General features: G+C 39.0%; 2 protein-coding genes across 4 annotated transcripts in view; one reads left to right on the top strand and one right to left on the bottom strand.

Moving 5' to 3' along the window:
- LOC135706725 (RNA helicase aquarius) overlaps window positions 1-12,782 on the top strand; it is a 307,481-nt gene that overhangs the window by 107,800 nt on the left and 186,899 nt on the right. The window lies entirely within an intron of this gene.
- mthl5 (G-protein coupled receptor Mth-like 5) overlaps window positions 1-12,782 on the bottom strand; it is a 111,515-nt gene that overhangs the window by 83,231 nt on the left and 15,502 nt on the right. Inside the window, exon 1 of one of the 3 annotated variants that reach the window (XM_065228385.1) lies at window positions 9,366-9,390. The exons of the other annotated variants lie outside the window; for them this stretch is intronic. The gene's annotated coding sequence lies outside the window, so the exon portion shown is untranslated. Of the gene's footprint in view, window positions 1-9,365; window positions 9,391-12,782 lie in introns of those variants that run through there. 3 annotated transcript variants of the gene reach the window in all.

Raw genomic sequence — 12,782 nt, 5'->3', positions numbered from 1 at the left:
ATTAGCTAACTTCAGGATGATCCCATTAACTTAAGCTAATTTGCATCGACTTACAAGGAGTTCCGTGGAATTATGTGGTATTCCGAGAATTCTATGATTGATCCGATAACGTCAGAAGCGTCAGAGTATTTTGAATATGTGTATGAGAAAATATGCCAAATTATTAAACAAATTTAGAGAACTTCAGGTAAGCATACATAATATAAAATGCAAGCGTTCATAACGAAAAAAAGTGAGCGTTTATAACGGTTATAATACTTAAGGAAAATTGTCGAAACTTCAAGGCAAATCAATTAATCTCAGCAAAGTTGCGGGTTTTTAAAAAATACTGATAAATTCAGGTCATTTTAGAAAAATTTAAAGGAATTCAGTAAGCTTCGAGAACATCAAGACAGGTCAGAGAATCAAAGGGCAGTTCAAATAAATTCAAGGAAATATTAGAAACCTTAAAGAAGTTTCCAAAAGTTCAGTGATTTTCCGAAAACTTCAGCAAAGCTCCGAGAGAATTCCTGGAAATTTTATGAACATCCGAAAAATGTGAGAGTATTTTGAGGATGTTCCCAAGTAACAATTTTGGTTTTATGAGGGTTCTGTATACCATGATTTGGACTTGTAGAATGCTATAAAACCTCTATAAAGCTTGCAATGTTACTTGGATTATATCATAGAGATTTCAAGAACTTAAAAAATGCGAAAATGTAGCTTAGCTAAATTCAGCGAACTTCCGAGTACTTCTAGGACGATCAGATGTATGTATGTATGTAAGTAGCCACCATCCTAGCTTGGGTCTTGCCCTGCATGCGGCTCCACTCAACAGCAAGATCAAATTCCGTCATCATTCTGAATTCAACATACTGCTGTATGAAGGGCCAAAAAGGGTTGGACGGGCCCATAAGCAGAGGCACTTACGCGAAACCCGCGGGAATAAGAGAATCTCCTTCCAACAATACGATCTAACAAAATGAATAACGAAATTCGCAATACATGTTAAGCTTTCCACGGGATGGTTTGTTAAAGAAGAGCGCGTCAAATTCATTGCAACTGTTGGAGTACTTCTAGGACGATCAGATAGCTTCAAAATAATCCCATTATTTTAAGCAAATTTGCATCGACTTACAAGGAGTTCCGTGTAAATATAGGGTATTCAAGGAATTCTATGATTGATCCTAAAACGTCACAAGCGTCAGGGAATTATGAATATATATCAGAAAATTTGGTGGATTATTAAGCAAATTTAAAGAACTTAAGGCACATTTTCGAAACTGCAAGGCAAATTAATTAATTTCAGTAAAGTTAGGGGTTCTTAAAAATACTGATAAATTTAGGGCAGTCTAAAGAACTTTAAATAAATTCAGTAATCGTTTAGGCCCCAGAAAAGTCTAGACTATTGAAGAAGTTTTTAATAAGTGTCGTAAATTATCGGGAAGTTTTATGCACCTCAGAAAAGCTTAAGAACTATTTTAATTATTTCGTTATAATTTCATGAAAATTGCGGGAGCACAAAAGTTCCATAAATGTAGAAAAATTTCGGAAACTTCACAGAAGGACAGTGGTCTTCAGAAACCAAACAAAAAAAATATTTATTTTATTTTAATTTATTTCTTACTGAAGATTAATCCACTGTGAATCTTTAAAGTTCAAAGTGTGAATGAAAAACGAGAAAATTAAATGGTTTTATTTTAAAATTCATTATTTTCTTTAAATTGTCCCTAGTAAGATTTTTTTAAATTCATCGAGACTTCCCGGTATTTTAAGGAAACATAAGATTTTTGAAGTTAGTAGACACCGTGACTAATACCCTGGATTTAGTTATAAATTTTCTATTATATTCGCTTTAAAGGTTCACATCGTACACAAGTGTTTATGAGATAATAATTGAATAAGTCTAAAACATCAAACATGATTTTATAGGCGCATCAATCTTCTCTTAGGTCACTTTTTAGTCACTATTTTTACAACTATAAGTCACTATTTGGTCACTTATTTATTCAACATGGTCACTAAAATCACCATTTCTGACAGCAGTGATCGCTACCAGCCCTGTAATCTCGATAATAGTCTCTTCAAAGCTACCTTGGAATTCAACCCATACAGTTTTCTTGAAATACTTCTGCGACTTTTAGTCGAATTCCTTTGTATTTGTTAATTTTTGTTTACGGAATTTATTGCTTTAGAGCTATCATATAATTTATCATGTAAAAGTAACGTTGCTATAAGGAAAACACATGCCTCTTCGATGTACTTATAGTGAAACATATACAGTTTTCATTAACTTATGAGGTATTACAGAAGCTGATACAGATTGATATGTGCCGGGGTAAGACTGCCACGTTTGATTGATTGAAACTCAATGCGTAAATAACAATATTTCGTTTTCGTTTTCGTTTTCGTTTTGGTTGATTACAAGATATTTTTCGAAAACATGTGTAAATCTGTCTTCAGTATGAATTGTCCCACCGTCTAGATGAGTCTCATCGTCGCTCACTGGTCACTAGACTTATGCAAAATTTGACTTTTTCGCTCCACAGTGCTTAAATGGTTTCAAATCGGGTCCTGATAAGCCCCCCAAAGTTGCAACTCATTTGGTTAGAATCAGACTTCACACAAGCCATTTGAAGTTTACATGTAAATTACTATGGTAATTCTCAAGTTTTTGTTCATTGCCTTCTAGGATTTTTCCATATTGAGCTGCAAAACAGTTCGATAACCATTCTTATAGAAAATTTTCTCAGCTACAACTTTGCTGAAGATCTTCTATGTAAAACGAGACAGGAAAAAAATATTAATTATTTAAGAGATTGGTAAACTTATGATATGATCAAGCAGCTGCTCTGTAGGCAACACTGTATTTTGCAGTGTGACACAGTAGCCTTGATTTTTGTGTCCTATTCAACGCCCCAGAAACACCAATGTTGCCTGCTGAGCAGTTGATTGAGCATAATCATAAGACATCATGATAACTTTCGATCCTTGCATTTAATCAAAAAGTGGTTTTGAGCAAAGTTATAGCTGGGAAAGTTTCCTACAAGTACAGTTGAAAGTTTTTGAAGCAGACCGATATAATTATTAGATAGACATGAACAAAAATCTTGGTTTTACCATAGTAACAACGGCGACAACGCTCTGATGAGAAAAAGAAAAACCCACCCCTAAGCTCCTCCCCTGATCCTATCCTTCGACAATGTATCCTCCTAACCTCGAGTAAGCCGCGAGTGTTCGACCCAACTTCTACTAGACATAGAATAAAGTGAATTTTTTTACACACAGTGAACAACGAATTTTCGGCTCCGTAAAGCTTACGCCATTGAGCCTTCCAAATAAACGAACTGGATAAAAAAATCAGTACGAATTCGTGATGTGGAGGCAGAAAATCCGGAACATCCGTAAAAGTAGTCAAGTCATAAAACTAGGTTCAGCACTTCTAAGAAGCTTCTCTTACCGGTATTATAAGTAAGATAGCCTTCCTAATGGTGATGGTACACAAGTAAATTAGGAATTCCTTCACTACGCGGCGCTAGTGTACATGTGAACTTTATGTATCTATAACTATATCTTGAAATTCTCACCATCTACGAAGTCAAGACATCTACGTCAAGTCCAACCGTAGACTAGTGTCACGTAGTGAGAGAATTCTGAACTAACTAACCCGCACATTTGAAGAAATTGGTCACCTGAACAACTTTCCCGAAGACGGAAACATTCTAAATAGTAAAGATCTTGAGGTATTTTTTATACAGGAAATTGACTTGCACATTAGCACTGTATAGTGAGTAAATTCTGTACTACTGTTCTCTATCCGCCTTGGCCTACTGTGCAATTTTGCCGAAGACAGTTTCATTTTATATGGCCAGGTTCATGATATATTCCATGTTACCCCTAAGGGTAGCCAAGTTTACCCCGCATGTTTTTTCTTACGTATGATTACGTAATTCGGCAACATATTGGGGGTGCAATTTAAAAAAACCAAAATTAACCGCATTACGAAAAGTGGTCAGGTTTCGACCACATATAACTCTGTCAATAGTTGATGGATTTCAATTCTAAACAAGCCAATCGATTATAAATGTTGCTACGAATATGCTAAATGGAAAACTTAATTCATTTTTAAATAGGTCACTACTGAAAATTACATAAATTTCCAACTGTTGCAATAGTGATCAAAATTGTCACCGATTGCCTGCTAACAGCGCATTCCCTAACACAGATTTCAAAATCGAATTCGATCCTGTCTCCCTGAATGGTGCTTATTCAATCACCGTGTGTGGTGGTTTCCGGTCAGTCGTCAACAGCAGCAGTGCTTTCGGCGCGTAGCGTTGAACATTGTGTACAACGAAAGGCTGCCCGCAAGCAACGAGCTGCAGCCCACATGAGCGTCCATTCACCGAAGAAGGAGGAAGAAGCCTCCCCGCTACTGATCGGGATCCATATTCGTGAGTCACTGTGGGCCATATATGCCAAGCGCGTCACCCTCGTTCCAAACAACATACAGCTCGCCAACCTCATCCGTGTTGAACACCCTAATAGCTCAGAATTACTCAACCATCACGACAAAACGGTCCTTTGATAAAGAGTATTTTTTGGACATTTGTCAAGGTCATCAATCGGATGTCAGTTTCCATATGTTTAAATCTAACAAACCATATATTTATAAGGCAACATTGACATTGCAATTTCAGAATCCAAAGTCGGTCACGGCATTAAAGTGGTCTGATTTTGATCCAGAGATGATGGATTTTAAATCTATTGCTATCAAATCCATAGCAAAATTTTCTACGAATCTGTGAATAATAAAGATTTATCATTTTTCAAAATGTCACTATTGAAAATTGCACGAATATTCAACTGTTGCTATGATAGTTAAAATGGTCACCGATTGCCTGCGAAAAGCAGTTTCCCAAACGCAGATTTCAAAATTGAATTCCATCCGGTCTCACCGAACGCTGTTCATTCAATCACCGCGTGTGGTGAGTGATGGTGTTCTCCAGTACACAACGAAAGGCTCCCCGCAAGCAGCTAGCTATCAAGGCTGCCCTCAACCGCTGATCGGATTGAGTTGCTCGTCGTGAGCAGTGATGCCTGAATCTCGTCAAAAAATTTTCCCGAGATTCGCACAGCCGAGTGCGTCACCCTCGTTCCAAACAACATGCAGCTCGTCAGCTGCATCCGTGTTGAATACCCTAATAGCTCAGCATTACTCAACCATCACGACAAAACGGTTCTTTTCAGGACCACCATAAATTATTGTTGTTTAAGATTTAATGCGAAAATGCGTAATTTTGACATCAAAAAACGAGGCGTTTCCGTGATGGGAAAATTGGTTTCCCTAGCACAGCCGCCGAATATTGATACCAAGCACTGAGCATGCCAGACCGTACTTATATTTATGCCTTTAAATGCAAACTTTAAGCTCCTAATATTATGCCAAAACAATCTTGCCGAATTCTCTTAATAGAAGGGGCTTAAAATTTGCATCAAAAAGCATAAACGTACTGTCCGGTAGGCTCAGATTCTGAGATTGATGTGTTTTCCCTAATACACATTTCATTCCGCACCGCTATCATCTCCAAGAACATCGAGGACAAATTTCCACAGCATTGTTCTAAGCTGGCTTCCAAGCTTCTAACCCATCGGTCCTTTTCAGGTCAACAAATGACTTATAAAAGAGTTAACTAAAGATTGAGAGCTTGTATCCTAGACATATCGTCCAGAATTGGCTTGTACTACATGGAAATCGACAGAGCACCTCACAAACAGAACTCTCAAATTTCTATCGAATTTCAACCTATCCAACTTTTTCACTGATAACGAGTTAAGAAATCAATTTAATATATACTATACTTTAGCTGTGACATCAAAACTACCTTTCGTAATCCTACGTCAAATCTACGTTCGAGTCTAAAATATAACCTCTTACTTTTTTTTTATCATTATTTAGTCTGTTTTTTATTCGTGATAAAACATGATCAAATGTAGATAGCGGACATGAAGAACCAGTGGAGGTGCTGGGCAAAGGTGTTTATCCTAGACAATAGGTTAATTACAAATTCACTGTTGTCGTTGTCGTAGGCGCCGTCGTAGTGTCTACCGTAATCGTCGTCGTAGTCGTAGGCAGTACCGTTAGTATATTTAAAATTAATCACCAACCGCTGAAAATATGAATTATCGCGTATTTCCTCATAGCTTGTTATGATTACCTGAACCATGCGTAAAGAGAAAATCGAAACATTTAACGTCGCGTGAAAATGGATCTTAATGAAGGCCTCTTTCATAGCTTTTAGTTTAAGGATTTCAAAGGTCGTCGGTTGCAGTGGCTTGCTTACTGAGCAGAAAAACGCGGTCCCAGATCCTTTCATATTAAAAATGTATGGTTAGATCGCTTGTTTATCGTGTATTTCGTAAAACTTTTCGTTGTCGTCGGTGCCGGGTCTGAATAGTCATAAAAACTTGAGTAACGCTATAATGAGGGGCTCGGTGGCCTTAGAGCAACCGGTTTTGCTTACTGAGCAGAACATCATGAGTCTAATCTCAAGCCCATCCACATTCAAGATTCGTCAATCGTTTTATTTGTTAACATGACTACATGGTAATAACAGCAACTCGATGATTAAAAAGGAGCTCGTCTGCCTAGTGGTAAACATTTTTGCTTACTGAGCAGAAGACCGTGGGTTCAATCCCAAGCTCCTTCGCGTTATATGATTGTTAGGACATCAATTCAGCTTATCGTTTACCAAAACGAACCCTGCTGCAAACCCAACCCTATTACCCAATATCCCAGTCCTCGTGGAAGTGCAGAGGTGTTCTCGGCTTCCATCAAAGCGAGTGTCACGTCAACACATTCCTACCCCTTCCTTTCTTGACCTGTGTTCGGGCGCGGCCGGCGCTGGTATTGCCTAGTTTGAGATCACCAGTTTTTACACATTGAGGATGATTGCTAGTCTCAAGCATCGTCTATTGGTTCTCTGTGTAATGACAGCTGGTCTGGCAATAACAGAGTAGCAACCGTGGGCGGTCAACCATGCTCATGCTCATGCTCATGCGTGATAAAACATGATCAAATGAAAAGGAAATTTTCTGAAACTCAATGTAATTAAGGAAAGTACTCTCAAGATCAATAATCACTAAATTTATCGTTGAAATTTTATACAGTATTGGTTATATTTTACTTCAAGCTAAGGGTGGCCGTCACTCCGTCATCCCCTAGAAAAAATGGTTTTGAGAACCTCGTGCAAAAAGTGTATTAGTTTCAGCGATAATTGCTCAAATGCAAAGCCTTATGGGGGCCCAAACATTGGTTTAAATATAGTATTATTTAATATATTGGCTATGATCACAATGTACTTTGTATGCATGGCTAAATATCACGTGTATCCCCCGATTACCCACATAAAAGTGTGTTCAAACTTTTGATTGCCTGTGGACATTTTTAAAAACGTGTTTTTGCTACTATTTATGACACTTGAATTTACAATACTATTTAAATAAAACAACTGCTTAAGGTTATCTACACTTTACTCCAGGACTTCAAAAAACATATTCTAGTTATCATTTTCTGTATATTTAAGATACATGCATCAATAAACATCTTTAAATTTTGGTCCAATGTCACCCTGCCTTACGGTATCTCAAAATATTAACGATTTGTTTTGAGTGTGACTCATAGAGTTGAATTATACCTTCAGCTTTAAAAAATACTTCCTGTAGTTTTGCTTCTGAAGATAGTTTTCCCACAAATAAGTTCCGATTATTTCCAGCTGGTCACGTTTAAAAAAAAACATTTGTTCACTTTCCATATTTGTTGAATATTAACAAACGGAAAATTATTAAAATTTCAACCGGGAGAAAACCACGAATTTCAAATTGAAAATTCCCTGGTCACCCTGCGAATGGCATACTTGGTATTGACGAATGAATGCGATATTGAATTTGTTGTTCAATATGTATATGCCGTAGCTAATTTCCCAAACATGGCGTCACGTTACCCTAAGTGACCTCCATCATCTAAGCAAAGTGAGCCAATGATTAATCATGCTAGTTCCCACTAGTTTCTAACACAGTCACATACTGCACGTGCCCGAAAAACATCGCTACCGCTGCCGGCCTGTGGCAGAAAATAAATCCAACCATCATCATTTCTCACTTAATCCCATAGCACCATGAAAGTGAAACCGCACATTTCGGGTTCCGATGGAGGTATAGATTTGTTATAATAAAAAAAAAAAAACAAACAACCAAACAACCGACGATAGGGGGCTAATGTGAGAATCACGTAAACATAACCCCATTTTAACCCCCCTCCGAACCCTCCAATAAATACAACTCAGTCAGGTTCGGAATGATTAAATCAATTGTTTCGTGACGAAGCGTTCGAATTTAACTCGAATTGAACAAATGCGGCTGTCATAACCGCAGCGCATGGTGGCAAAGGTCATGGTTAATTGGAGGCCCGGACGCCGGCGTCGTCATCATCATAGTCGTTCTCGGAATAATGTCCAATTTGATTTAATTACATAGAAAATGTTATTTGCGGTAGGGTGAACACTATTAACGATGTAATAAAACAGTAAACAAACCAAAACTTGTGCGATACAAGAGTTACAAGTTCCAATTAAAAGAAAGCATCGTTATCTGCCTACAATTGCTTTGAAAGTAATTTAAAAAAAAAACTTTCTATCCGCAGAAAAGTTCACATCATATCGCTGTTCTGGCACTGCTAGGAAGTTGTTTACTTTTCATATAAACATTCTTTCGATTGATACTCCTCTGGCTCTGGTGTGAAAGTGCTGTGTACCCAAAAGCAGGGTTGTAATGTAGGAAGTACTCCAATTTTTCTGAACTATAAATCATATTCGTTGTTCCCATTTAAAGTAACTCAAATTTTAAGTCACCACCGACCGAACAGCTTGACATCCATCCTCGTCCGACTGGTTAATCTCATTCACTATCGCCTTTGACTCTCTTCCTTCGCGCTAACCCACAAACAAGTGTATGTGTTAAAGAAACACCCTCCCACACACCGGAAGTGACGTCTGGTACCGAAAAACTTATCCACAGCTAGTAAAATCATTTGTCACTCAATCAACGGAAATCTGGAGTACGTCACAATCCATCACCGCCGTTCGAATATGATGTTGTATCATGCTTCAGTTGAGTCTAAATCGTAGAAAAAAACATGACCCGCTCAGGTGTGCTTGGCTTACGTCATTGTTTTGCAGACCAATCAATATTCACCTGGACCGCGAACTCACGATCACTTATGCAGATCACTGATCGTTCGAAAAACACACCAACACAACAATGCAAACACTAACACGTTCCACAAACGATGCGACGATCGTCTGGAATTAGCTTAGCTCGTGATGAATTACCTCTTCAATTCGATGGAAATCACCACTCACCCATTGATTCACTGTCAACTGATCGTATTCGTAGCTCGGATGCGCAAACTCATTGAAACCACGAAACGTCACTTAAAACGCGGTTGATCCCGGAGAACACTGATAACTGTTCCATACTGGATGATGCATTTACCTACAAACACTGCATCTCACTACTGCTGCTCTGCTCTGTTACGAAAGGGTGGCGAAGAAGGAATGTTTTGCTGGTTTGAAGTGCATCGAGCGTTACAGCACTGCTGAATCGACGATTTACAGCACTTTACAGGCAGTCGTGACTCGTGCTCGACTGTATTTCTACCTTCATATGTAGGTTTGCAACTTCCCCGTTGTTGATACTAACACTATGCGCCGCACCGGTAGACGCCATGTGCCGTTGGCCGTTGTTGGGTGTATCAAGCAGGCACCAGCAAACAGCAGCACGGATTGAATAAACACACCTCTATCCGAAAGATCTTCACGCGGTTGCGATTTTTAATATATTGTATCGTCGTCGTCGTCGTCATCGGCGAAGCGAGATGTTATATGCATTAGGGATGTACAATTTGACACAACTTTAACCAACAACAGCACTCATGCACGATAAATGAGAGGATGAGTGTTTACGTTCAGAACTGAGCAGTTCCACGCCAAATGACGAATCGGAAAAACTCGACCTTCTCCGATTTGCATAAAACTTTGCATAATTGTGTGTTATGGGCATTCACATTTTTACAAAAATTCGGCCATTTTGGATGTTGTAATGTTTTTTTCAAACTGGCGTTTTTGTAATTTTTCAATAAATTGAACCACGAAAACGTCACTTCTGATTGAAGTGACGTCTGAGACAAAATTGTAGATTTTTATAAAGTCCTTATGGGAAAAATATACATGTTTTTTTTTTTAGTTCTACGTCAGTGTTGATGTTGTTCCTCTACGTCAGTGTTGATGTTCTATGATTTTTGTGAATTTTCAAGTGTCCATAGTTTTACTCATGAGAATTTTTTATGAGCTTTATGTAAACAATAAATTATAAATATTGAAGATATTCTTTCTAAGATTTATTTATTTATTTCTACTTGTCAACAGATAAAATAGTTACCCTAATGACAATTTTCTATATCTAAATATCAAAACTGCTTCAAACACAAAATTAACGCAAACATCTCTTAAAGCTACGCTTATTTTTCTCGCGGGACACATTAAAATCGAACACATAATAACAACTATTGAAAACGCGGCACATACTCAACATTGGTTCGTGTACGCCATAGTTGGTCCTCGAACGCCGGTTGTTGAAGAACGCATGCAGCCGGAGGTCCCGTCGTTGAGTGTTGATGTCAAGAAGACTGAGAAGTGTGGAGCAGTCGACGTTCCCTTGCAGAAGATCCGCAACGAAACAAGCCTTCGCCACATTACGCCTTCCTTCCAAGAGCTCCAGATCGATGAGGTTACAGCGACTTTCATAGCTCGGCAAGTTACGCGGGTCGCGCCAACGAAGGTGTCGCAACGCAAAGCGAATAAATTTTCGCTGAACAGCTTCAATTCTATGGATGGCATTCTGATAGAATGGCGACCAAACAACGGCAGAGTATTCCAGTATAGGTCGAACCAGGGAACAGTATAAAGCCTTCAGGCAATACACGTCCTTGAAGCTTTTGGCGAAACGGAATAAAAATCCTAGCTGCGATGAAGCTTTAGATACAACATAAGCAATGTGATCCTTGAACGTTAATTTGCAATCGAGCATGACTCCCAAGTCCTTGACAGTCGATTCGCGTTTCAAGCTTATTCCTCTTAAGGTGTAATCGTGGAAATGCATCGCCCGTTTACGGCCAAAGGAGATGACCGAGCACTTGGACACATTTAAAGACATCCTGTTTATCCGGCACCAATCATCAAAGACTTCAAGTTCTTGGTGGAGGAAATGAGCGTCTTGAGGCCCTTTTATTACGTAGTAGAGCTTCATGTCGTCGGCGTACGAGAGTTTAAGGCATTTGAGGATCAAGTTCACGTCGTTCATATACAACAGGAAAAGCAATGGCTCCAGGTGGCTGCCTTGAGGAACACTAGATGTAACAATGAAGGGTGGAGAAGCGTGGTCACCGATCTTAACAGACATAGATCTGCCAGTCAGATAGGAGCGAAGCCAGGTAAGTAGACTCCCATGAACACCCATTTTGTCATATTTAGAGATGGTAATTTCATGGTTCACTCTATCGAAAGCTGCAGAGAGGTCGGTGTATATGGCGTCAACTTGATGGCCACGTTCAATCTCACGAATAATGAACGATGTAAAAACAGTTAGATTAGTCGTCGTCGAGCGCTTAGGCATGAAGCTGTGTTGATCCTGAGAAATACTGTACGAGCAGTCTTGAACCAACTTTTCCAGGACAATTAGCTCGAATAGTTTGGAGATAGCACTCAATGCAGCTATTCCGCGGTAATTGGCGACAGTCTGCTTGCATCCTTTTTTGTGAACAGGGAAAACAAACGAATCCTTCCAACATTCTGGAAAAACTCCGGAGGTCATTGACAAGTTGAAGACCTTAGCTAAGGGCTCTGAAAAAGTGTCTAAGCAACGTTTCAGTACTAATGAGGGAATGCCATCTGGACCAGATCCTGTTGATGTTTTCATCTGTTTCCCGGCTGAAATCACCATGTCGCTGTGGATGGTGAATGGAGAACCAAACACCGACGTACGAGGGACATTACTCGTGGCAGCAGCAATTTCCTGAGCATCAAGAACTTCGTCTGAAAAAACGCTGCTGAATTGTGTGCGAAACATATTGGCGATATCTGCGACGGAGTTGGCATCAGTAACGCCATCAGTCATATTGGACGGCAATCCCGTTTCTTTCCGTTGCTCGTTCACATATCGCCAGAATTCCTTAGGATTAGCTTTGAGACGACTCTGCAAGTGATACTGATGTGCGTTGTACAAGCTTGCATTGAGATCTCTGTACTCGTTGTTGGCGCGGACGTAATTAGCCTTCGTAGAATCTGTGTGATATTTACTGTGTTTCCTCAGTGCAGCCCTTTTCACCTTTTTCAGATGCTTAAGATCAGAGTTCGACCAGGCGGGTTTGGCAGGTTTACACCGTAGTTTTTTAGGCACAAACTGATCGATAGCGTAGAATATGATACCACACATGGTCGAGGCAGCCAGATTCGCATCCCCGGAGTCTAGACAGATATTTGAGTTATGGAATTTTTACTCTACTCGTTTTTACTTTTACTCCTTTTATTATCTTTTCAATATTTTTCTTTCAACTCTTAAAATCGCATGGAAGATTACGCAGAAATACATTTGAGTTTTTTTTTTGGCATAAATTCTTGAAATTATCTTCTGAATTGTTTTATATAGCATTGCTTGTAGAATTTATTTTTCATTTTTTATTTATAATTTAA

This window comes from Ochlerotatus camptorhynchus, unplaced genomic scaffold, assembly GCF_037179485.1.
Source record: "Ochlerotatus camptorhynchus isolate MF236.1 unplaced genomic scaffold, CSIRO-AGI_Acam_v1.1 ptg000290l, whole genome shotgun sequence".
NCBI classification, from domain to species: Eukaryota; Metazoa; Arthropoda; class Insecta; order Diptera; family Culicidae; genus Ochlerotatus; species Ochlerotatus camptorhynchus.
This window is presented reverse-complemented; position numbering and strand designations above follow the sequence as displayed.